Source organism: Ambystoma mexicanum, chromosome 10, assembly GCF_040938575.1.
Source record: "Ambystoma mexicanum isolate Mex_15411 chromosome 10, UKY_AmexF1_1, whole genome shotgun sequence".
In the NCBI taxonomy this organism is placed as follows: Eukaryota; Metazoa; Chordata; class Amphibia; order Caudata; family Ambystomatidae; genus Ambystoma; species Ambystoma mexicanum.
In genome coordinates, this window is record NC_090932.1 from 460832705 (window position 1) to 460857958 (window position 25254).

At 45.7% G+C, this 25254-nt stretch overlaps 1 protein-coding gene across 4 annotated transcripts in view; it reads left to right on the plus strand.

Annotated features, from left to right (window-relative positions):
* Positions 1 to 25254, plus strand: part of NCK1 (NCK adaptor protein 1) — a 1070986-nt gene that overhangs the window by 251712 nt on the left and 794020 nt on the right. For all 4 annotated transcript variants that reach the window (XM_069618028.1, XM_069618030.1, XM_069618027.1 and 1 more), the window contains exon 4: positions 5844 to 5889. The gene's annotated coding sequence lies outside the window, so the exon portion shown is untranslated. The remainder of the gene's footprint in view (positions 1 to 5843; positions 5890 to 25254) is intronic.

A 25254-nucleotide genomic window follows, 5' to 3' on the forward strand; every position in this document is an offset into this window, starting at 1 on the left:
GAGTTTACTCTCACGAATTATGTCTTGCACTTAGTCAAATTTTGTTGGAGGATGACATATAGTACAAACAGGTCAAAACATCAGATTGTGAATCCTATCTGGAACAGTAGCAAATCGATGGTGTAGTGCCATTTGTATTTATTGTTAATTAGGTTTACTTCAAACATGGTCTCTAAGATTATTTACTACTCCTAGTAGGTCCATAATCAGTATGGTTCTGTATACACTGCTACATAGTTTCTGTCTTAAACACAGGTCTATCCTGACATACTTCTAAAACCCCAAGAAAGGCGGTTCCATCATTCATTAGACTTAACATCTGCAGATGATCAATCTGATCGCGGGATATACTGCTCTCGCATGCGACTCATGTCGCCCGTCTTACCTTCTGCTTCTAATCACATGTCCGTGCCTGTCTTACATATGAAGCCCCCTCTAGGTTCCATTTCATTGTTTTTCTTCATCCATCTTTACCCCTCCTTAATTTTACTTCTGGAACACGTATGCGTGCTTTGACGTAATGTTCCTGATCTTTTACCTTTCCACAATTACATTTCTCTACTCGTTAATCATTTACTTTATCTAGACCCACTGATTATGATTTTACTTTATTTTTATTATCTTTCACCCCTACGTTTTCTGCGCATGCGCAGCATGACGTCATTGTTATGATGCTGCCGTGCATGGACGGAAACATGCCACTCATAGGACAGTACTTAAGTGGCCTCTGCGGAATAGCACAACCTCCTCTCCTCGTGGATGCAGCTTGCCCGAAGAGGGCATTTGCTCCTTTTCAGCTGATTTCTATCAAATAAGTAGACTGAGCATTTGTTGCTCCGCTCGAACTACCCACTTAGATCTTATTAACAGAGGCTGCTCTTTCTTTTCAGGCCTGTGTACTTTGTGACATCACTGACTCTACCTGGCTGTTACAATTTGTGACTGTTGGGGCCACCGTTCTGCTAAATTTTAGCCACCCCTCTGGAGTGGTTACTTAATCTTTATAGCGATGTCCTTCCACTTGGGGCCTGACCCACTTCCCTGAAGTACGTTCCGTTTTATGCACATTGAACATTCCCGAATATCGCTCCTTCAGCATTTTTAGAAAATGCATTAGGAGACTTATTGTTTTCCGTTCTGTCTCTTTAGATCCACAATCTTCCTCTTTGAATGCTATATAAATTCTCAGATGGTACACCTTGTAGGTGATCGTAGACGGTTTCCCGAGTCTTGGCCACTGGATTTAAATTAAACCTACATCGTTCCTCTGGGGTGTTTCTCAATCTCAGTAGCTAAGTGTCGTTTTGAGTTGACCAACAACTCTCATATACTATCCAAATAGTCCATATGTATCTCATTAGTGCTTCCCATTATATTCCACAGAGATCTCTGGATCCGCCATTCGGGTCTTTTCTTCCCCATACAGAATCTCATCAGGATCTTACTCAATTCTAGAAGAAACTTTTAGCTTAAAACTACCACAAGGTCAATTGTGTAAATTACATCCAGCCTCAGATTAACCTCTAATAATTACTATCTTTGTATTTGTACATAGGATGAGTTATTCTGAGCTTTAAGCAAATATGTACATATTTGCTTAAAATATGAATTTTCATGTTTACGAACTAATTAAATGTATGCAACTATAACAATATTGTTTGAATTGTTATGACAAACATAATACTAAGATGTATTTATTACCATTTATTTTTAGAATTTAAGAAATTATGATTTATGCCCCTGATGAAGAGTGCATTCTCGAAACGCATTGGGGCAGCTAATATGCAATACATTTCAAGTTTTTGTGATACATTTTGAAATGGTCATTTGATAAATTTATATTGCTTCCTGAATTATCTACATGTTTTTTGATTGAATTCAAATTTGATAAGATTTTTCAAAAAAATGAGTGGGTGAGGGTTATGGGTATTGATGACATTACCTGCCAATCACATTCCACTATGTAAATTATTGTTCGGTTTTCAGATACTAAACAGCATGCAGGGGACGGGAGTTCCCATCATTTTGGGAACATCTTTCGGAACTCAATTCTCTGGCATACACTCTAAGCAGACACCTTCTACCAGAAGAACACGAATGGCAACTCGACAGATAGCCTAGACAGAATATTCTCACCATGGGGGTCACCCACCCCCCCCCCCACTAGACTGTTCACCACAAAGCTAAACGCACAATGCCCAGAATTCGCATCCAGGTTTCCCCACCCAGGCTCCAAGGGGAACGCCCTGTGGATGTACTGGTCAGGGAAATTTGCTTATGCTCCCCCCATAAACCTCCCCACCCCCCAACACCACTCCTAAGCAGGATGGTGCACAAGATGCACCAGGAACAAGTAACCATGATCCTGGTTGTTCCTATGTAGGCGAGATAGCCTTTGTTTCCACATATGCTCAAACTGGCAGTGTGACCCAATCAAGCTCCTGTTCCCACACATGTTCACACAACACAAAGGGGCATCCCTCCACCCACGCCCACAATCAATGAACTTGGCAGCTTGGCTCCTGAAGTTATAGAGTTTGGCCATTTGAACCTTCCACAAAGGTGTATGGCTATCCTTGGACGTACGAAAACCCAACACCAGGCACTGCTATTTTAATAAGTGGAAATTATTTGTGATATGGTGCACATCACATTCACTAAGCCCATTAGAATGTTCTCCAGCGAACATTCTACACTACATGCTTTACTTACTAGTCTCCGGCTTAGTATTTAATTCCTTAAAGGAGCATTGGCTTACACCACTTAACAGAACAAGGTGTCCTGGTGGAAAGTCCCTGTCATTAAGGCATTCATGGAAGGGGTAAAGAGGCTATACCCTCCCAGTTTCCATCCCTCCCCCGGTTTGGGATCTCAATGTTGTCTCAAAGCTCATGGGGCCACCCTTTGAGCATAAGCACAAGGCCAGCCTAAAGCATCCTTCCTATAAAACTGCATTCCTGGTAGCCATCACCTTCATAAAACGAGTCCGTGAGCGACAGGGTTTGTCTGTACAAGACCCCTTTTTCATTATACACAAGGACAAGGTTGTCCTCCAAACACATCCGAGGTTCTCACCGAAGTTCATTTTAAAGTTCCATGTAAACCAATCCATAGATCTTCCCAGCTTCTTTCAAAAACCATCAAACTCGGCAAAAAGAAGCCTTCATACACTTGATGTACGGAGGGCGGTCTTGTAATATGTGAAAAAAACAAAACCCCTAAGGAAAACAGACCACCTCTTTGTTTCCATAGTGTCTGGTAGAGAAGGCGATCACATATCAAAGAACGCCATCTCCAGATAGTCAAGTGCATACAGCTCTGCTATTACCTATCCAAAAGAGGTCTACCTTTCACACCAAGAGCGCACACTACCAGAGGTACAGGATCTACCTTAGCTTTCATAGCAAACATCCCTCTGGACGTCATCTGCAAGGCTGCTACATGGAGCTCCTGCATACGTTCACACAGCATTATTGCATTGAAACACTCTAAAGCAGATTCACCGGTGGGACAAGTAGTCCTAAAACATATCTTTGCCGCTGTACTTTCTAACTTCCCACCTCCTTCCTCTAATGTAAGATCTTGATGTAAGTAAGAATAAACCTTAAGTGTTTCACTGGCAAAATGTACCGAGGCTGCTTTACATAAATGGTGTCGAGGAAAACTAAAACAAAGAGCAAGCGCGCTGAAAGTAAAGAAGAAAGTCTGCTGAGGGGGAGCAGCAAGATGTGAAGAGGAACCACTGCCCCCCAAAGAAATGAAATTCTCCCAAAGGAATTGAAGTTATTGGGGAAACCAGTCCTGTTGAAGGAACATTTGTGATACTAACATGAACGTTTAAAAGTAGTAACCCTGGACTGACAGGTTACACTTGGTACAAGAATGGCAACCCTTTGCTCGGCACAGCATCCAAAATGCAGTTGAACCACATTGCATCTAATTTTTCTGGGATTTACAAATGCACAGTTCACGATAATCTTGGAAATACTTTCTCCTCACCTGTCAATGTGATGGTCCTCTATCCACCAAAAGGGACGCGGGTGAAGGCCATAATGAACGATCCGAAAGCAAGAAATGCTTTGATTTTTAAATGTGAGACAACCAGCAGTAACCCAGGGGTAGATAGTTACTTCTGGTATAAAGATGAAGGTAGTTTACAGATCCAGTTACAAGAGACTCTGACCATTGAAAACCTGAAACCTCTTAATTCTGGGAGCTATCATTGTGAGGCTCACAACGCGGTGGGAAGATCCTCCTCTCCAAATATAACGCTGGATTTGGAGTAACTAACTACTGGCAGAACCTATTCATCGGGGCTGTAATAATTGGTGGTGTGACAAATGCATTGCTTTTAGTGATTTCCATCCTTTGTGCAAGGCATAAAAAAATTAAGGGATTGCGGAATGAAATTCCAAAGGGGAATTGAGACAGTCCAGGACACTCTGTATGAACCATTGCAGAAACCAGCCATGGAGGAATCCACGTACGATACATGCGTCAAGCAACCATGAATGCAAATTCTGCAATTAATTTGTTTTTTAATACATTTAAACTGAGTTATGACGTTGTGAAAATGTTCTGCTTGGTCTGTAGTTGTGCAATGAAGGAATATGGATCCTGATATGTGATTGCGCCATTGGACTTATTTATTTTGTTAAAATCGTTCAATTGAGCATAGTAAACGCTTTACGCTACTGCTATTAGTCAATGCTTAATCGCAATAAAGAAAGAATGTTGGGGCTGAAGTTCAACCGTTGCACAGTCCTTTCTTGTCAGTCAGGGTGGAATTTTCCCAAATGTCAAACTGGGTGTAAATGTTAGTTTTATCACAGCAGAGAACGTCGGTAGTGTGAATTAAAACCTTGCTGTTTGATTTTTCAGTGGTTTGCTCACTAATCTAGGTTTGTGTTGTGTTTACCCTCTGGCCTGCAATTTTTTATGAATATTTACTTGGATTCAAATTCAATAAACTTTACTTTCAACTTAAAAAAAAAAAAAACTTCCCACCTTCTGCAAATGCTGCTCGCTATTTTATGCAGAGCATGCGATCTAAGCATATCCACAAACTCCAGAAGGGATACATTACTCACAGTAATCTTATTTCTGGTGCTTGTATATGTTTAGATTCACATGAACCCACCCTTCCTCCCCTACTGGAGTGGAAGAAGCATAGATGTTTTCTGGGTTATCACTGTTCTTTATCACATCTGTACTTGCGCTACACATGCAATCTCATGTCAGAAACTAACAATCTGAGGGACTTCGACGTGTGAAGGACCATGGGTACAGTACACGTCACACTAGGGATAGTATTACTAAAGACGCCCTGTTGGCGTCCATTTTCGAGTTTCAAAAACAAATCCTGTAATGCTCTGACTTCCCCTAGATGTCGGACTATGCAGAGCTTGTGAATCTAAGCAGATCCAAGCACCAGAAATGCGTTTACGGTGAGTAATTTATCCCATATAAAATATACTGTACAACAGTGGCATGTATTTACAGCTTGTCTCATTTTGACCTTTGTAAGGTTTGTGCAGAGGGCCTGCAAAGACATATGGAGTAGGTGGAGGGAATAATTTGGGACAAAATGTCTTTTCATCTCACCTCTGATCCGGTCCTATTTAGACTGGCAATTTGTGAAATGTTCTTTAAACCAGATGCTCTTCTGTTGAGCCTTCAGCTAACCAGAAGCTCCCCTGTAGGGCTATATTGGAATATTGTGTCCAATTAAGACCATGCACTCCTGTATCCTAGGCTGTTTTTTTTAGAGGATATATAAATGACTGCATTGCTGGCCTTGGCATTTATCAATGAAGTGCTGATAAATTGTTTTCTTCCTTTAGGTAGAACCTGGACATCTTTCAAATTGGTAGATTTGATGTTGCGAAGGTACGTCCAATTCTGGAATTTTATGTTCACCGTTTTGTTGCTTTGAATTCATAGCAATTTATCATCTCGGTGTGTTTTCTCTAAGTTATTCCGAAAAAAAAACATTTCAATCCGTGCTCTTTTGTCCCCAAATGGTCCTTAAGAAATATACATATTACATAGCTATACATTCTTCGACTTATATTTAAGTTGTGTTGTGTTGCATTGCCTTTTTATCTCTGCTACAGCAATCTTGTACCTGGCAGCAAAATTAAACCTAGCAATAGGGGGAGACAAAGGGCAAGTCTGTGACGTCTTTAGCTATTCCAGCTTCAAACTACTAACTTTTCTGATTGTAAATTACTTTCATGTGTAGTCCCTAAATTGATTCTGCTGTGCACGAGATAGTTGGACTGTCTTATATGTGCTGTCTCATAAGATGTTTGTGCTGTAAAACGTTATTTGATTGAATATGATGGTTGCACTGAAATCTCGAGTAATTGTTAAACCGCTAAAAGAAAGTTAAAGAAACACTGTATGGTGTAGGCTTTAATGAAAAACGAAATCACGTAATGGAAAGAGGTTTCTGCATGTTAGCTGTCATGTGAAAGGGGAACATGGTGAGCTGTGCAACTTGATTTTTGGTATTCTATAAGGCAATGATACAAAAAAAGTGTATTACAAATCACATGAGATAAAGTATATTTTTGAACCAGTCATATTAACAGATTGCTGTTACAAGTAAGAATGACACACACGTTTCCTCATACATGAAACCTCCGTCAACTTAGTTTGAACTCTGAAAGGTTTGTTTGTGAAGAAGTCATTTCTTTTGTGAACTGTAAATGCCCAGATACGTTATCCATCATTTTGTTCCATGCTTGGAAGATTTAATGCATCCATCAAGGTGTACTTTAGACGAGACACTGTTTTCAAATTGCAAATGCTTTTAAATTTGAGCTTTGCATTTGGGCATTCAGGCCAAATCCATAGCTTAGTTTTAAGCTAAAAACAGATGTGTAGGGTAGGTTATCAAGCGCTATTGAGAATGCGCCTTTCATTAGGCTGCCTTTTCATATGATCCCTTCGTGCAACAGAATGTCCGTCTTTCTCAGAAGACGGATTCTGCTGATAAAATGGGTCGAGCCCCAATCACATGCATTTAATCTGTATTGCACAGTAAAATGTGCACAGGAAAAGATGCATTTAAGTGACAAAGGGAAACTCATTTTTGGTGGTACCCTTGGTCCATTAAAAAAATTAGAGATTTATGTTCAGAGGAAATATGGATTGCATTAAAAAAGTATGGTAAAATCTATGAATTATGCATAATTTCCTTATTCGAAGAACTCAATCATGCATGCAGTGAAACAAACATAAAACATCTCAGGATTCAGAATATTCTTTTGAATGTCAATATATAATTCTCATCAATATGACATGGCAATTCTGAAGATTATAAACAGAATAAATATGCCAGACCAACTTTGATTTCCCCGTTATTGAGGAGAGGGCAAGCTGATAGATCGCCTAATGACATCAAAATACGTTGGGCCAATGAAAGCCAGGAGGAGGGCCTTAGAGGGTGCACGAAAGTGAAGGGAAACTACCACAGGCTTGGCCCAATTCAAAAGCGCAGTGCCAAATGATGCTGTGTAGGTACAGTTTGCTGGGTATTTAACTCGGGAGAAGAGTGTTTTGTGAAAGAAGAAAAGCAAGTGAACTTGTCCGACAGGCTCAAAGTAGATTGCGATTCCAACAGTAGGTAGCTGATGGAAAATATCCATAAAAAAGCCTCTCCCAGATGGCACTGAATACAGAGGTCTTTACCAAAACAGCACCAGATTACCTCCGAGGGGGTTCTAGAAGCAGGTGGACAGATTGGAGGGAAGAGCTTACCTGGGGGTGGAGCTTGACGCTGGATGAAGTCGCCATCTTTCCTGGGCTTTTGGAATACCAACAAGAAGTGAGTAGTACTGTGATCCCAAATTATTTATGCAAATGTCTCCAAAATTAATGGATTCCCAAATGGCAATTACAAGCATTTGGGGGAACCCTGTGTATTAGGTAGGTCACTGAAAATAGCAAAGGCATTATTTGCTTCATAAATTAAAGTGTAACCCTGGTTAACTTTATCCTAGTAGGGTTTTTCTCCTGCGATTCGAGATCTCTCGAACCTTAGACATATTGAAATACAGAATGACAAGCCCTTTGATTGGTGTCTGCCGAAATCCATTACGTAATTCAAATCGATACCTTAATGAGCACACCGAACTGGTTGAGTCGGAAAATCTTTGGCTTCTGCGTCGATGACGTTGATTCACCGTCCCCGAGGACCTCCTCCGACGGCCGACGTCACCCGATGTGATAAGTAGGACGCACGACGCCCATAGCCTCAGTTCCGTTTTTTCCGCGAACGTGTTAGCTTCGTGAATCTCGGTACGCCTCGACTCGTCGGAGTTGCTGTTTTCTTTCTCGGTTCGTTGAACCTGTCCGGTTGGTGTGAAGACCTGTTTGTGGCGATGTCTTTTTCATCTTCGACCCCGTGTCCGGGCTTCAAGAACTGCGGGGATTGTGGGTCCAAGATGTCGGTCACGGACTCGCACGACGCCTGCCTCTGGTACCTCGGGGAGGCCCACAATACGGACGACTGTGTTGACTGCCAGTCGCTCACTGCGAAGGCCTTGCGAGAACACAAGAAGAAACTGTCGGTAGGTCGGGTGTCTAAGCCCCGGAAGTTGAGGTCTGGGGGGCTTTCGACCGATGACTCGAGCGGTGACTCTCTGCGTCGTCGTCCGAAGTCCGGTGGGTATCCTTCCAGGAGTCGGTCTCGCCTTCCCTGTCCTCTTCCGAGGACTCCGCCCGTCGGCGGGTCGCTTATCCCTCCATGCAAGCAACACCGGAGGAATGGGCTTCCTTCGGGAAGCAGATGCTAGCGATTCTGGAATCGCAGGGCACCGGTCCGTCTGCGCCGCCGTGTGGGGTCAGTCGGCACTGGTCAAGAAACACCGCCCATATGCCTTCGGGCTCGGGTGGTTGGCACGGCTTGCGGGAGAGGTCCCGCTCGGACAAGGGTAGCCGTTCTCGCCATGCTCGTTCCAGGTCCCGGTCCTCGACGCGCTCGAGACCGCGTGATCCTGTGCCGTCTTCAAAGAAGACGTCGACGCCTGTGGCGCCGAGGTCGTCGATGATTTCTCTTTAGGTTCCGCGTTCGGCGCCCAGGTTGTCGAGAGACACGCTCGGAGCTCCGGCTTCGAGGACTGTGTCGACGCCGCCGATACTGGAGGCGTTGCAGCTGACATCGACGCCCTTTATGCCGGCGCCGACTCGTTCGGCGCCCTCCACGCCTTTCAAGGCGATGGTGTCGGAGGGGCCTCGTGGCACGGGGTTTGCCCCTAAAAAGGCTGTGGCTAAGGTCCGGCACTGCTTTGGTCCGCAGAGGTCTTCCTCTTCCCGCCTGGAGTACATTTCAGAGGGTGATGAAGGCTCTGATGGCGGCCTGGTTCCAGTTACGGTTCCAGATGACCTTATCTCGGGCCATAGTCAGTTTGATGACCTGAGGCAGTCACTGCATGATGCCAGTGGACTGGACACCTCTCGGGGGGTGGAGTTTTGTCGGCCGGAGCCTGGCACTCACGCCGATTCGTCATTTCGGCGCCTTATGTCTCGGGTTACCAAGTACTTGGGTTGGTCCGCTCCCCCAGGGGAGTTCGTTCAGGATGATCTCACGGACATCCTTGATCTCTGTCCACCCACTGACCCGGTTTTGCCTTTTCATATGGCTTTGCAGAGAAGGGTGGCAGCGGCTTGGACTGCTCCGGAGAGTCTCCCGGCAGTGGGCAAGTCGTTGTCGCGAAAATACCGTCCAGCCAGTAGCGACCCCTGCTACTTGTCTAGGCACCCCACCCCGGAGAGTTTGGTGGTGCAGGTGGCTACGGCCCCGGCAAAGCAGGCGTCGTATCCTACCATTCCTCCGGATAGGGACGACAAACGTTTTGACGGCTGGGCGAAGAAAGTGTTTTCTTCTGGGGGTATGGCGCTTCGGCGGCCAACTCCATATGTGCCTTGTCTCGTTTCACTCACACTCTGTGGAACTGTGTTGCATTAGCGGCTGATCATATTCCCGAAGGGGACGAACGGGATGGTTTCCTTGCTATGGTTCAGGATGGCAAGGATGCCATGTGTGAGGCCGTTCAGTCGGATTGTGTCAGCCGGTCCATGGCGGCGAGCACCGCAATGCGCAGGTTTGCGTGGTTGAGGTCTGGATTTGCTCCTAATGTGCAGTCCCGGCTCCGCAACATGCCCTTTGACGGTGAACACCTTTTTGGCAGCAAGGCTGACGAGAGCTTTGAGAGGTTGCAGACCTCGAATGCTGCAGCGAAGTCGTTGGGCGCTGCAGTTCGCCAACTTCCGCCTTTTCGTCCTAGGGGACAGCAATGGAGGGGAGGTTCCTTTTGCTATTACTCATCCTTGAGTAAAGCGAGAGGAGCAAGCAGTCAAAGAGGCCATCGTAAGAGTGCCAGAGGTGGAAACAAAGGTACTCGAGGTGCCAAGGCCGCTCGGGCAGTTGCCTCTTTGCCCTCAGGCAACGCCGCAGCCGCTACCACTCAGTCATGAGGCCAGGTCCCATTGTTTTGCCGGTTAGGGGAAAGCTGGCGCAGCATCTTGTAGAGTGGCATGCCATTACTTCAAATGTGTGGGTTCTGGAGATCATAACCCACGGCTACTGTCTTCCCTTTCGGCAGAGGCCTCACGACAATCCACCAGGGAACCTCTCTTTGAAGAGTCCGGATCCGCTCCTTGCGCAGGAAATTCAAGCCCTGCTGGAGAAAGGCGCCATAGAACTGGTGCCTGTAGCGGAGAGGAACAAGGGATGGTATTCCCCTTATTTTTTTATTTCAAAGAAAGACGGGGGATTGAGACCCATCATGGACTTACACGGTTTGAACAAACTCCTCAGGAAGGACAAGTTCAAGATAGTGACTCTTTCTAAAGTCCTCCAGGCCCTTCAACTTCAGGACTGGTTGGTGTCTCTCGACCTCAAGGATGCTTACTTACATGTGCCGATCCATCCCAAGCACAAGAAGTACCTGAGGTTCGTGGTTGGCGACTCGCACTTTCAGTTTCGGGTCCTGCCGTTCGGATTGACCTCCGCCCCAAGGGTTTTCACTAAGCTCATGGTAGTGGTGGCAGCGCATCTCAGGAAAGGGGGGATTCACGTCTACCCCTACCTGGACGATTGGTTGATCAGGGGGCGCTCTCCCGAGCAGGTCCTGGATCATCTGTCCGTCACCTGCCACTCCCTTCACAGGCTGGGCTTCTCCCTCAATTTAAAGAAGTCCCATTTGACGCCAACACAGCGGCTCCAGTACATCGGAGCAGTGCTCGACACGTCCCTGGGGCAGTGTTTTCCTCCTCAGGTGAGGGCTCTTCTCATTCAGCAGATGGTGCACAAGTTTCAGTTTGCCCAGACTCTCCCAGCGTCCGAGTTCTTGAGACTGCTCGGCCTCATGGTATCCTGCATTCTTCTGGTGCCTGAGGCTCGTCTGCGGATGAGATCTTTGCAGTGGGCGCTCAAGATCGAGTGGTCTCAGTCCTCCGGCAGGCTGTCGGACCCTATTCAGGTGCCGCCCTCGGTAGCCCGGGCCCTTCTGTGGTGGGCCGTCGAGGGCAATCTGATGAAGGGTGACCCATTTTGGCTGCCCTGGCCGGAGGTGACGATCGTGCCGGACGCATCCCTCATGGGATGGGGAGCTCATGCCAATGAGCTGATAGCGGTCGTTGGTCTCCGTCGGAGTCCAGACTCCATATCAATCTGTTGGAGCTGAGGGCCGTCAGGCTAGCACTGAAGGCTTTTCTGCCGACTGTGCGCGGGAAGAGTGTCCTGATTCTGACGGACAACACGGTGGCCATGCACTACCTCAACAAAAAGGGGGGGGGCAGGGTCACTTCTGCTGTGCAGGGATGCGATGCAGCTCGAGTTCTGGGCCATCCAGCAGGAAGTGTTGATCTCGGCAGTTCCATCTGGCCGGAAACGATAACGAGATGGCGGACGCTCTGAGCAGGCAGAGCACGATCTCTCACGAGTGGGAGCTGGCTCAGGAGATTCTCCTGGAGATCTTCGCCCTTTGGGGTACCCCTCAAGTGGATCTCTTCGCCTCCAGTGTCAACCAGAAGTGCGAAAGGTTTTGCTCGCGGGAATTTCCTTCAAGAGGAGCGTTCGTGGTGGAGTGGTCATTCCCACTGCTGTACGCGTTTCCTCCAGTCCCCGTCCTCCTGCAAGTGTTGCGGAGGTTACGGAGTTTCGGTTCCCGGATGATCCTCATTGCTCTGGCGTGGGCCCGGAGGACGTGGTACCCAGACCTTCTAGACTTGTCCATCTGCCCTCCACGTCGTCTTCCCTACCAAGACGATCTGGTCTCACGGGATGGGGGTCAGGTTCTCCATCCAGAGGTCGGATCTATGAATCTTCAAGCTTGGCTTCTGAAAGGTTGTGGTATAAGGATTGGGACCTCCCTGAAGACGTGATGGAGGTGTTGCTCTCGGCCAGGCGGCCGGCAACTAAGTCTCTGTACCGTTGCCGTTGGAGCAAGTTCTTGCGACTGGTGCAGAGTTCAGAATGTGGATCCTTTTGAATGCGACATTCCCATGGTTTTGTCTTTTTTGCTTTCTTTGGCCCACAGGGGCTTGCAAGTGGGGACCATTAAAGGTTACATGGCGGCGCTGTCCATATTTAAGCGCTCGTCTGAAGAGCGTTCCTATTTTAAGATTCCTTTAATTTCGCAGTTTTTGAAAGGGCTCACCAATGTGTTCCCTCCGTCACCTTTTTTGGTGCCAGGTTGGGATTTGAACCTTGTTAAGTTTCTTATGGGTGCTCCGTTTGAGCCTTTACATTCTTGCCCTTTGAGGCTGTTAACTCTGAAAACTGTGTTTTTTAGTTGCGGTTACTTCCGCTCGCAGAGTGAGTGGGTTACAGGCACTTTCAGTTAAGCCACCCTTCACTGTATTTCACAAGGACAGGGTTGTCCTTAGAGTTCGTCCTTCTTTTCTTCCGAAGGTGGTTTCGGAATTTCCTTTGAGCCAGAAGGTTGTTCTTCCGGCGTTCTATCCTCCTCCACATCCTGGTAAGGAAGAGGAGAGGCTCCATAGGCTTGATCCTAGGAGAGCGTTGAGCTTTTATATCTCGCGCATGTCCCGGGTCAGAGTGGACGATCAACTTTTCATTGGTTACGCTGGAAAGCGGTTGGGACATGCTGTGACGATTGACACTTTTTTTTTTAAGTCCCTATGTAAAATTTTGAGAAAATGAAGCACATGGGGGCATCCATTTTGTGAAATGGATGCCCGCCGCTGTGCTTGCTTTGGCTTTTGCGGCACTAATGAAGGAAAAGCCAGCCAGCTGTAGTAAACAAAAGCTACCACTGGGTGGCTTTTCCTTCATTGGTGCCGGGACTCGGAGGACGGATACCGGAGACTACAGGCAGAAAAGCTGCAGCTGCATCTCGGTAAGTGCTATTTTTTAGATAAAAATAAACACTAGCTGCGGTTTTTTTCCTTCGTTTTCCGGGCTGGAGGAGCCCGGAAAACGTAGAAATAAAACCGCAGCTTTAAAAACGTAGTATTTATGTTTGCGGTAGCTTTTGAAGCTACCACACATATAAATACACAGGGAGCCCGAAAGCCCCAAATGGGAAAGCATCTTTAGGCAAAAACACAACGCGGTTGTGTTTGAAAACGCTGCAGTTTTTCTTTCCAAGTTTCTCAGGCTCCTCCAATCCGGAGGAGCCTGAGAAACTTGGAAATAAAAACTGCAGCATTTTCAAACACAATAACGTTGTATTTGTGTGCAGTAGCTTCAGAAGCTACCGCAAACATAAATACAATGTTTTTAAAGCTGCAGTTTTATTTCTAAGTTTTCCGGGCTCCTCCAGCCTGGAAAACTAAGAAAAAAAAACACAGCTAATGTTTATTTTTATTTAAAAAATAACACTTACCGAGATGCAGCTGCAGCTTTTCTGCCTGTAGTCTCCGGTCTCTGTCCTCAGAGTCCCGGTACCAATGAAAGAAAAGCCACCCAGTGGTAGCTTTTGTTTACTACAGCTGGCTGGCTTTTCCTTCATTAGTGCCGCAAAAGCAAGCACAAAATGGATGGCCCCATGTGCTTCATTTTTAAAATTTTGAGCTTCATTTTCTCAAAATTTTACATAGGGACTTAAAAAAAAATTGTTTTATTATTGCCCATCTTTTTTTGTAATAAATATTTTGGGCGAACCATTCCTTTAACGGTACTTTCTGTATAGTGCTCCATTTTAGATTTCGGGCCAGATTGGTACTTACATTCCTAATATAGAATAAAAACAGTTGCACACATAAGCAGAACTGTACAATGAAGTACATCATCACACAATGAGATGCATACCTTTTTAGAGTGCTACAGGCTGTACTACAACAGTGTGTGCATGCCAATTATTGAACAGGTGGAAAGTGTTCCAAGGTAGAGTGAGGTAGTGCCAGTTTCAACAGCTTCAGATGTTTCTATCAGAAATGTGTCAGTGGTAGGGCACTGCAGCCTTTGTAAGGTCATTAGAAGTCTGTACTCACCAACATGCATTAGGTCATTCAGGGGATGGCCATCCTGTTTTTCATTTTTTTTTCTTACTTTTTTTTCTTTTCTTTTCATGCTGGGACTTGTGGTCATGGATTTATAATTGGGTGGAGATGAAGTAAAAGTGCCAGAATGCAAAGAACAAAGTAGTATTGGATGACATCTGCAGAATGACATTAGGCATGTTGTCATACAAGTAAGACTTAGCAGACATTTCCTTTGCTTTCTAGCATTGCAGGGTTATTCCAATGCATGTTCATTAGGGTTGTGTCTTTGTGGGGGTGGGGGTGGAGGGGAGGAAAGTAAGCAGGAATCCTGGGCTTGGCACAAGTTTAGGGCACAATGCAACTCTTCAAATGCACAAAACTACTGATCTTCCAATTTCTGAAATCTGGAAATCTTGGAAAGCATTATGCTGCAAAGAGAATTAAAGAAGGAAGCAAGACTTAGATGCACAGCCTGAGGATACAGTAGAGAAAAATTGATTGTTAGACTATTGTAGAGAGTCTTTGATTGCATGACATTTCCCTTTGTATAATTATCACTGAGCACATTTATTTGCATCAATGCAAGGCCTTGATTGGAAAACACATTTTGCAGATGTTCTGCCCCTTCTTCCATATAACTTGGGATTCCCCAGCTCCTGTTAGTTACACCAGCATGGCATCCCGCAGCATTTTGCAGCATAAAATCTGTAAAGAACATACTATAAATAAAAGCGGAGAAAATCTATGCACATTAAACACGTGGAACTGGCATGGAGCAGAGGCAAGAGCCAGTCAAAGCCAAAGAGGTGCTGGATGCCCATTAGCATTGGTGTAATCAATTGAGGATGGAGGCAAATACTCTGGAGAGACTTTAATAGTTCAGAACCAGCACAAAGAACAGTGGGTCCTTATCACCTTGAGACTTTGGCCGGAGAAGATGGTCACAGACCGAGGCCAAGTGCCTGAGCTGGTGAGCCAGAGTACCCAGGGTTGTCGGGTGTTGGGAAGGAACTAGGGTCTTCCCGCACCCCCAAATTCTTTAGAATTAGGCCAGGTGTCTTTTAGGCACTATAAGGGACTGGGGGGAGCAGAGGCACTGGGAAGGCTCTCTCATGCAGAGATAATCACATACAGGCATGGGCAGGCACTGAAGGTCATGGGCAGACACTGAAGAAGGCAGTTATTGTTTAAATATAAGGTGCATTAGCTGGATACTTTTTTAAATCCTATGCATTGTAAAATCTTGGTACGGTAAAATGCAAACTCCCCCTCCTTCGCAAGAATGTGGCTTGTGTTAAAATGAACTACAGGCTTCCTCAGTGTTCGCTAGCCCTAGCAGAGCACACGTGACTCACCAGTTGTCTACTGTCCGTAAAGGCTCCATGCAGGCTAAGAATAGGGGATGTATATGTTCCATATGACAAAATGCAGAAATAGGACATGTGAGTATTATGGGTGGGGGGGGACCTAGAGGGTCCAGATAACATTAATAGAATGACTGGAAAACATTTTGTATATAAAATGTTCATAGGTAGAAAAATGAAGGAAAGGATGAGCTACAGTGTACTCTTGCATCAGCTAGAAAAATGTAGAGCAGCATGTTCTGACAGAAACCGCTGACGATGAAGAAATGAATGCTTTGGAGCATCCCTTGTATGGATGCAGGATGTTTTGGGATGAAGGCAGGGCCTGTATCCAGTGACGCAACTACAGCAAGATAGGTCTATATACCCTCCTGCCTGGCACCACTGTTGCAGGAGAAAAGAATGGAAGAGGGACAGAAGACCGTTCAGGCAGCAGGGTCCTTTTCTACCATCCTCTTTTTTGTAAGATTCAACTTGTTATCCTTACAAGATAGACCTTTAGCCTTCTTTCCCTGGAGGGGTGTTTTTATTCTGGTGTGAGCGTAATTAGGGACACCATTACACTGGTTTGGTGAGGAGGCTGATGGGCTCCTTTCTGCTTGAAGCAGAGCTCCAGTGAAGAGAGGGGGGCGGGGAGGGAGTACTTGTTTGTTGCATCTTCAAGAAACGTTGGATGGGAAATATATCACAGGGACGTTCAATCTTGCGTCTTGCACCCTTTCCTAAATTCTCTTCAGTGGTCACTCCCACAAGTGGATTATTAGCCATTATCCCCAGTAGAAAACTAGCCCTACAAAATCATTTTTTTTGTAAACGTGCACATGTATAAAAGCACACAGCCATGTCTGTCGAAGTGCATCCTCCTGCCTTGCCTATCCCCTTCCCCACAGCAGACAGATGGGAGCCTCCAGCGTTTGCACTATTTGCCTTCCTTTATCATTTTTCTTGTTTGCCGATTTTTTTTTTTTTTTTTTTTTTTACTTCTCCCTGCCAGATTGTCGTCCTCTCTCCTTCCTTATGGTGTCTCATTGTGCGCTAGCTGTGACCAGCATGTAGTTTGTGTATGTGCACACCTTCTGCTTGGAGTACCTGTGGTAATGATGCCCTTTCTGCTTACGCACTCAGCAGGCATCCCTAGCATTGGGAAGATCTTTGTTCTCGTCCTCCACTGCAACCCCGTTAGGAGTTTGGGATGTGAAGAAATGTCAATAGCTAAGCAGTTCCTTCCTTTGTGGGCACCGCGGCCTGGGAACTCCTTCCCGGCGGCCTCTGAGTCCGGAAAGGACCTGTGCAACTGTTTTTTCCATAGGCCAAACTTAAGTCCCCCCGTTACAAGCTAGGGGTCCCTTGTCCCCCAAAGTTCCCTATGTTGGGTCTAAATCCAGGGACACACCAGAGAAATCTTGCTCAAGGACTAAATCCAAAGTTTGAGCATCCCTTTCCAGGGGCGAAATCCAAGCAAGAGTTCCATGATATCCCGAAGGCGGCTCAATTGGGAGCAAAGATGGCGACTTTCTCCAAAGTAATCTGTCTTGTATAGCTTGTGCTACCAGAGCGGTTCCCCTGTTGCTACTGGCTTTGTTTCTAGTATGGCCAAGGCAACTCCGTTAAGCATGTGTGTGAAGAAAACTTCTGTTAGCTACAGGACAGAGTGCTGAATGGCCGCCACCTCCAAATGTGCCCCTGTAATTCAAGAATTTTGGGTGCCCTTCAGAGCATCAAGCGTAGTGGAGATTCATGTTCCCTCCTTATCTGTTAGGGATACCTTTTCTCGTAAAAGCTTATTGAATTTAAGAGAAACATGCATTTACTGAAGGAAATGAATTGTGCGTAGCTATTTCATCCCTATAAATGTACAAATCGCCAAACTGCATTTAACCCTTTAAGTGCCATGGGTATTTCTCCCCAGTGCCAGGGCCTTTTTTGGTGATTTCGGTATGTGGCCATTCAATGGCTTGTAACTTTTTTGTTACATGAGATATCTCGGCCATATTTGGCTCCTTTTTTCCCACAGGTAGGCGGCCGTAACCCACCCAGGAATCCTAGGTTGCTGTAGGGGGGTGAGAGAAAATAAGCAAAAAGGGGGAACATTTTGGTTTTTTTCAAAAAATGCCAATAAAGTGATGTACAAAGTAGCCTGTGGTTTTTTCCTTGTAAGAGCTAGGAATGAATGGTTTGCTGTGCTGAATTCCCCAATTTCCTGGCTTTCAAGAACAGGTTGAGTGGAAACGGAAAACAATTATTTTGATGTGCTTATCAACCGTTTTGTGAGAGGTAGGCGATTTTGGCCATTTTTGCCAATTGGATATGCATGGAGGGAATGGAAGAAAAGGGTAGGAAAGTAGATTTGGAGGATGGAAAGGCTTATATTTCTGAAAAGTAGACAAAATTCCAAGTTTAGGAAGGGGTGATTTGCATAGGTCAGGCAACAACTAGGTTGGGGAAACTGCCATAGTTTGGGGGAAAAGCGGGGAAAATGACAGAAAAAAAAGGTATGTGTTGGACATGGTTGGCTTGGTACGGCAATGGCTTCTATGAATTTTGAGAAAAGCAATGCTCCGCTACATTCCCCCGACTCTTGCAGTTAGAAGAGAACACATTTATTGTAGTGTTTTACAAAACAAGCAATACCACAAGCCAAACACTGAGCCATGGTACACAGGAGTTTTACGCTCACAGCCTGAACAGACGCACTTAGCATGTGTAAATCGGGAAAACCAATGTGGTGAGGAACGGCAAGCATACATTTTTTGAAAGAGCACAGACAGACCTTTTCAAGGGTAGGCGACTTGTGCACGTTTCAAAAGAGTATGGTGCCTAAAGCAGCGACTAAATGTAGGTCACATTTGAGAAATGAAAGGGTTGTGTGACAAAGGGCACCAGCAAATGGGTCTAAACGTTATGCAAACCACACAAACACAACACATGGCCTACCGTCCCGCATTCCCTCAGGTGTCCCAATGAAAACGGTACCTCACATGTGTAGGTGCACCTACCTGTCCGCCAAGGGGAAAGCCTAAAACACAAGTAACCCCAAGTCTGTTTTCAGACCGTAATTTCAGACGCTTTGCCGACCGGCACAACATACAGATATGGGCCTCGGGTGTCCAAGCCACCAAGGAAAACCGGGAACCCCATGCATTTCCGAAAAGAGGACACCCATGAGAATCCGCAGAGGTATGATTTGCGCACATCGCCCCAGAATTTATTACCAAGACACCACCGCAGTCTGAAATGTGGGGAAAAAAGCGCATTTTCCGCACATTTCGCTTGGCTCACCCATCGAAACACGCCCCCAACAACACATGGCCTACCGTCCCGCGTTCCCACAGGTGTCCCGATGAAAACGGTACCTCTCATGTGTGGGTGCACCTACCGGGGGCGTAAAAGGAAAAGGATAACCCACTGGTAACCCCAAGCCTTTCACCACTGCCCATTTTGTTCATGTGGGCAACCTACAGATTTGGGCCTAGGGTGTCGAAGCAAGCAAGGAAAACAGGGAACCCCATGCATTTCCCAAAAGAGGACACCCGTGGGAATCCACAGAGGTCTACCTTGCACATATTGCAATAGTTTTTATTAGCCACAATCCCCGACAAAGTATGATATTTGGTGGGGGAAAAACACAATGTTCACTTGGTCTGGGGTTCTGGGAAATAAATTCTGGGCCGCTTCGCGCAAGTCAGACCTCTTTGCATTTGCACGGGTGTCCTCTTTTGGGAAATGCATGGGGTTCCCTGTTTTCTTTGCTGGCTTCGACACCCTAGGCCCAAATCTGTAGGTTGCCCCCATGAACAAATTGTGCTGTGGCGAAAGGCTTAGGGTTACCCTTTTCCTTTTGTGTCCCCGGTAGGTGCACCCACACATGTGAGGTACCTTTTTCATCGGGACACCTGTGGGAACGCGAGAAGGTATGACATCTGTTGTTGGCGACGTGTTTCGGTGAGTGGACACAGGGAAATGTCTCTGAAATTGGCTGGAAATGCAGACAATTCTCAGACATTTCACTCTGGCCACCCACCGAAACACACCGCCAACAACACATGGCCTACGTCCCGCGTTCCCACAGGTGTCCCGATGAAAACAGTACCTCACATGTGTGGGTGCACCTACCGGGGGGGGAGAGGCGTAAAAGGAAAAGGGCAACCCACTGGTAACCCCAAGCCTTTCGCCACTGCCCATTTTGTTCATGTGGGCAACCTACAGATTTGGGCCTAGGGTGTCGAAGCCACCAAGGGAAACGGGGAACCCCACGCATTTCCCAAAAGAGGACACTCGTGGGAACCCACACATGGCCAAATTGGAGGGGCGGCCCATCTCATGTAGCCCTCCCCAGGGGCAGATAATGGGGGGGGGAGGGGGCTGTCCTGCACTCCTCCCTGGGCTCAGGCGTCTGTTCCTAGGAGCAGATATCTGGTCCCGGGGTGGGACCCTCCATTTGGGGTGGGGGGGGAGAGGGCCACCCCCTGTTATAGTAGAACATTCGCCGGCAATGTAGGGTGCCCCTCAGCCCCCCCTAAAAAGCAGCCTACGATTTTGTATTATTTTCTTTGTTTACCCAACTTCGCTTGGCGCAGATGGCCACATCAGTGTGCCAATCTGCCCCCAGGATGCCCAAACCCTACTGCCCCATCTATTGGGGGGCCTGTCCCACCATTTGTGGTGGCCCTTTCCTCACCCACACCGAACGGAGGGGGGGGGCATATCATGCAGCCCTTCCTAGGAAGCTCAGGGAGTCAAACAGTTATAAGTCTTGGGGGGGAAGGGGTGAGTCCTTAACCAGCTTAGTCAATGAATATTGTCTAGGCTGTAATGTGAACTTCGTGGAGGTGAAACTTGGAGATGTAGTATGCCGTCAAATTCATGATTCCACAGGGCATGTAATATTCTGACAGCCATATCAATATAAGGGCTTTTGCAGGGACAATTAATGCCCACATGTTGTACAACATGTCCACAGATTTGCAGGACATGTGGAAATCCTAGATTAGATGTTATGTCATCTTCAGTCGAGATATACTCCTTAAAGCGGATTAGGAAGTAAGTTAGTTTGTTCAATTTATTTCCAAGAAAATGTCAGTTTAAATTAACCATGTCAGTTTTCTAAATAACATTGCACTAAAAAGCCAAAATGCTGTCTTAATTTGACTCCTAATGCCAAGTAAAAATTGTGTTGATTCACATTCTTTACAGTTATATTCTCATGTGTGTGACACTTAAAACTATGTTTGTGTGCTCTACAAAAATAATTGATTTGAGTTATTATTTTAAATGCGATTTGGATCAAAAAGTGCCTTTTTCTTGTCCCACAATTTTGGGTTAGGATTATCGTGCTAGGTAGGGGTGTTGGGTCATATGATCTGTTTTGCATATTCATTATGCAGAGAAATGTTACTTGGAGCTCCTGTCGTACATTGCATAATGTATCTATAACTTTAACATCTCTAAATCCAAAGAATTCACAATATGCTAATCGCAAATATGCATTCAAAACTATTGGCCGTAAAACCTTTTTCTTTTTTTTTCTTCTAAAGCATGAATTAATATTATACAGACCCATCAACTTGACTCTTTCGGAATGCATGATGGGGTTAACCTGTTTTTAACTGGAAGCCGCAAAAGCAATAAAACAGAAAATGTTTATGTGAAAAGCACAAGATAGATACAGAGTGTGCAAAAGGCATCCCTTCTAACTTGTCCTGTTGAGAAATTGGTTTTCAAAGCAAATGTTCTCCCTACTCTACGAGTGCGTATTGATTTAATTAGCATTTTTAAAGAATTGCAGTCATGGAACGTACAGCAATTTAAAAAAATGAGCATGAGCGTCCATTGTTGAAAATTGAACACAACTTCACACTAAAACAATGCAACAATTCAAAAACATGCAAAGCAATATTGCAACTCATGTTAGTTCTTTTTGTATATATCTGAAGTGGTTTATGAAAACAAAGTCCAAATTAATAATAAAACACAAACCAGTGTGTGAATGCTTAATTGAGACAAGCTGGTAACTGAAACATGACAGTTTATATGTACGTGAAATATAACGAAAAGTTGAACTTCATTTCAAATGTGAACAAGCAGGATGGTCCGTTTGTACTGATTACATGATTGATATGGCATATCTAAAGATGGGATTGGCTAAAGGGGGTGGCCAACTAAGTTGATATCTTTTTAACACATTACTCCAGTGTGTAATCTTAAAATAGGGTTGTACATTGCACGTTTTTTCTTGCTTTTATTTTTTCATTTGTAAATTGCCTAAGCCCGTAGTCATCAGCACTGCCTAGAATATTACTGTACCTTTTTTTATTTCCTTTCCTATTTATTGGTTTTGGATGTTATTGGCCTTTCTTCTTTTTAGCAAAGGCAATGGACATTGAAGCGGAAAGCCAACGCTGCTATTTCTGAGGGAAGTTGGGGGCTGGGCGGAGTTCGGTGGGGTGGCGGGGGTTGCATGCTCAAAAAGGTATATAAACACTTGGAGCCCATTAAAGAGGTCTATGTCCTAATTTCTGAAATATAGGGACTATTGCATGACATTCATGGGGGTGGTGTCTACCAATGGGCCATTAAGGGAAACGAGGGACGCAAATCTAATTGTGGGGTTCCTGCTGGGGAACCAGATGCATTGTGTGTGGCAGAGGAGGAGGGGGTGGAAAGTATATCCTCAGTTAACATTGGAAACTGCAACCATGGCAGCAAAAGGAAGGGCGACACCAGCATAGGCCCCTGGGCAAGTTCGATGTAGAGAAGGGTAGGTGGGTTAAGAATTACAAATTCACTGTGACTGGCCTAAATTCTCTAGGAACACCAGCCAGTTCTAGTATCAAGGCTTACTCTGAATCTGGTCAAATCCAAGCCATTGCCCCCTGCCCCCACCCCCCACAGCAAGAATTAGACACATCTATATCCAATAATGCAGGGGTGAAAGCTTGTACAGAATCTGCATCGCTGTTCTCTCCCTTGAAGCCAAAGGCTTGCAAACTCATTAAAATTGCCTCCGATATTTCCCTGTCTAGTAGGTGTCCCCCTCTGGGCGAGGAAACTGGGGAAGGGGCTCTGAGGGGGCCGGGCTTTAGATGGGGAGTCAACTTGTAAACCCAGTGGAAATTCAGATCTCTGCGAATGCTCTTACTTAATACATTTCAATCCTGATGAGTGAGTCAATGGCTTTGGCAAAACAAAAGGGTGATAAGGTTTAGAATCAATCTTAACCTCTGGCATTGCTCTGTGCAATCCTCCAGACCATCGTTCTTCACCTGCCAAGCCATTACAAAAGGGGACAACCATTTGCAAATGAAGCTTCGTCACACCACAAAAGGGGCAGTCCAGTCCGAACCACTTGGTCACATACCTTCTGCATGACACCACAAGCATCCCCAAACATGTTTGGGCCTTGTTTGGCCTCATCAGTGAGGAGTAGCTTCGGTCTCTAGGCTCAGCAGGCTTGGGGGCTACAGTCCATTCAACTCCGAGAACTCGCAGGACCCAGGAAGTACCCTTAGATGTGGAATTCCTGGGGATTTTCAGTTGTAAGTGTAAATGCATATTGGGCGATGGATGTAATGCAATAATGGCTGAGATTGGGAAATTGTCACTGTATCTAGCCTAGCTGAAAAAGTAGGATGACTAGGCAAAACGATTTCCAACCCCCGCCCAGACACTCCTGCCAACATTAGTAAATCTAATTCCATGTTGGAGCCACCTGGGGCCCTTACAGAGAGGCATAGCCAGAAGACGGGGGACTTCGGCCTCGGGGAGGACTCTGCAAGTACAGGAGAACTCTGTGTTAAGGCAATCTTGGACACTAGTTCCAAGCACGTCAGCACTCCGGAGTATCCCTACCACAGTTGACTGGGAGGGACACACATGCTCATAGAGCTTATGGAGTCGCTGGCCTATCGAAACATAAGCAAGTCAGGCAAAGCAAGCTCCAATTAGTCTACCTTCATAATGTACCCAAATTAAGTGTAGGACTACGGGGGTTGGATGGCTGGATGGATGGATGGATGGTGTGTGCGTGCGTGGGGCGAGGGGAGTTGCATACCCTGGTGGAGACTGGGTTTGACTGGGATACCAAGCTTAGTGCTGCAAGTACATCGGATTTGCAATTAATCATATCCAGGAAGATGAAAGTGCACATTCTACAAATGTTTAATGTGCATAATTGCCCATATGAGGCAAACCCACTGGCAACCTTGCAGCTTATGCAGCAGCTAATCACTGCTTCGGATCATTGTGACCACAGAAAAATGCATATTTTGGTGCAAGAAGATTTTAACTTGGAATTTGAGCACCTTGGAGAACTTGAGGGGCTATGGGAGGAGCAGGGCCTGGTGAGGGAGATCTCGACTTTGGAAGCGGAGTATCCCCTGCGAGTATGCAAAAATGCCATTGATTCTGCAGAGACTAAATCTAAGGGCCTGTAATGGCCGCTCTAGCGATGATTGACCACCTGGGAACCCCTTTTTTGGCCACAATTTGCTCCTAAGGGATCAATGTAATGCTAGTCCTTGCTAGAGACTGGGGATGGTGGACAACTTCGCTATTCTAGACAGAAGAGAAAGCGACCACAAGCCCCTTTGTGTAACAATTGGGTTGCAGGATATTATTCAAGGGAACCCTGCCCAAATTTCACATGGTCAGGTGTCCCGCTATGCATGGTCAAGTGGGACCACCTATTGTCAACTGTGGCCAAATATGTTTTCGAGGGGATTGGGTCCTCCGACGTATTCCATATCTATGACATGTAATCACCACAGCTGTGCTGATTACATGTCATAGATATGGAATACGTCGTCGGACCATCCCATCGAAAGAACGTTACCAGGTAAGAGTAACTTGTTAATCTAAAGTACAGTTGCTGGGAAACATTGAGAATATTTGAAATAGTAATTTCAACGAAGCGCAAGTATGGCTGGAATTTGATTATCTGCTTGCCGGCCTCTGTTAACCCGCCCAGCAGCTGAGATCAGGAAATAAACAGTAAGGGTAGGAGGATGGTTGATGGCGACTGCAGGGAAGCTAAAAGGGTTTTAATGCATTGTCTGGCTGAAACTGGACAGGTTCACAAAAGGGAATTACGCTACTGTAGAACTAAATGCAAGGTGACAATTAAAAAGAAAATATGCCTTTCATGGATCCAAACGGGAGAACTTGTTGGAGGCAGTGAGAGAAAAGGATGCTAAGGCCTTTTGGTCTCTAGTTGCAGGCATCAAGGAACTAGGTGCTAATGCAACGCAATGCAGTATAGCACCTGAAGTTTGGTGCAACCTTTTTTGTGGCCTGTTTGAGACAGCACAGCCTATTGAACATCATAGCTTTGAGGGAGGCCTGTGCAGGGATTCATGTGTAGGGAATGCTGGGGGGGGTGTCTATTTATCAATGTGGGCGATGTTCAACTTGCAATTACTAGCTCCTATGGTCA